Genomic DNA, 1236 nt, shown 5'->3' with positions numbered 1-1236 from the left:
GTTAAAGAGAACCAAACACTCCGTCATACATAATTCTGTCTCCTAAGTAGTGCTAGTGACAAAATACAATACAATGTACAAGCTATACAAACAGATAGATAGAGAAAATTATTAGTACCTAGCAGAAAATGGTGCATAAATACAAATTGGAATGGGTTAAAGACTTAGGATAACTAAAGATATTAGTGTAACATCGGTGCAAAGGTGTAATTTAGTACAAAAGGTGGTTTTTGTGATGAGTGTTGAAGAGCTGGTTATGTGTCTGAGTAGACTTTAACTCTCCAACATTGAAGGCTATCGCGATTGAAAACAACTTCTACAGGCTGTCGTTCTTCCCCGGCACCATCAGGGAATGGACAGGACCTGGGCCTGGTGCGGTGGACGTGGGGTCGTGGATTTTTATTGATAACAACCCGATTTATAAGATTCCCGAGAGTGAAGATTTTTATGTAAGAAGACCCTACACGTACTTCCACCTTATCATGTCAGGATTGAGTGTGATGAGACTGGTGCTTTTCCCGATGTCTTTTAAGTACACTTTGTTCATCGGCGCCATGTTGCACCTGCAAAATATACCAAACAGCATCATTGTTCATTTGACCAAGTGTTTTCAGTTAAACAGTTTATAGTTAAAGGGGAATATGGTTATCAAGCATAATCTGTAGCAATAATATTGTGATGACGTTCAATAACACATGTAATGAGTCGTAGGGGTGGGGGTAAATAACCACCTGGCAATCACAGTTTAATTAGGCAACAACTCAGAGTTCTCTACGTTCCGGGTGTCAGCATTTGATCGGTGGCGACTGGGCACTGCCTGGTCGATTAACTGATTAGTACTTAGTCGGTTTTGTAACGATTTTACCACAGAATTGTACAATTGTATATATGAGTACATGGTCTAGTTGGTAAGACTTATAAGCACTAGTAACAAAAATAAAAGTACCACACCGTTAAGTTTTCCTTTCATATAAATGTTTAACAGAATCCCTTACCTAAATATAAATCCCGAGGCGTCTATCTCTTTTCCACATCCACTTCCTTTCAGTATACCGCCGTTCCCTACAACACTGCATGTCTTAATGACCTTGGCCTTGAAAGGGCTTGTCTGGGTAGAAAAATGCAATATGGTAATATTTTACATATAAAGCTCAATATTAATTAGTAACTGACATATAAGAGGTGTTACATTTTTTATTCGTTATTTAACCCTCAAACACCCGAACTTTTTTGTGA

Source organism: Branchiostoma belcheri, unplaced genomic scaffold (genome assembly GCF_001625305.1).
Source record: "Branchiostoma belcheri isolate BF01 breed outbred unplaced genomic scaffold, Haploidv18h27 scaffold227, whole genome shotgun sequence".
NCBI lineage: Eukaryota > Metazoa > Chordata > Leptocardii > Amphioxiformes > Branchiostomatidae > Branchiostoma > Branchiostoma belcheri.
This window is presented reverse-complemented; position numbering follows the sequence as displayed.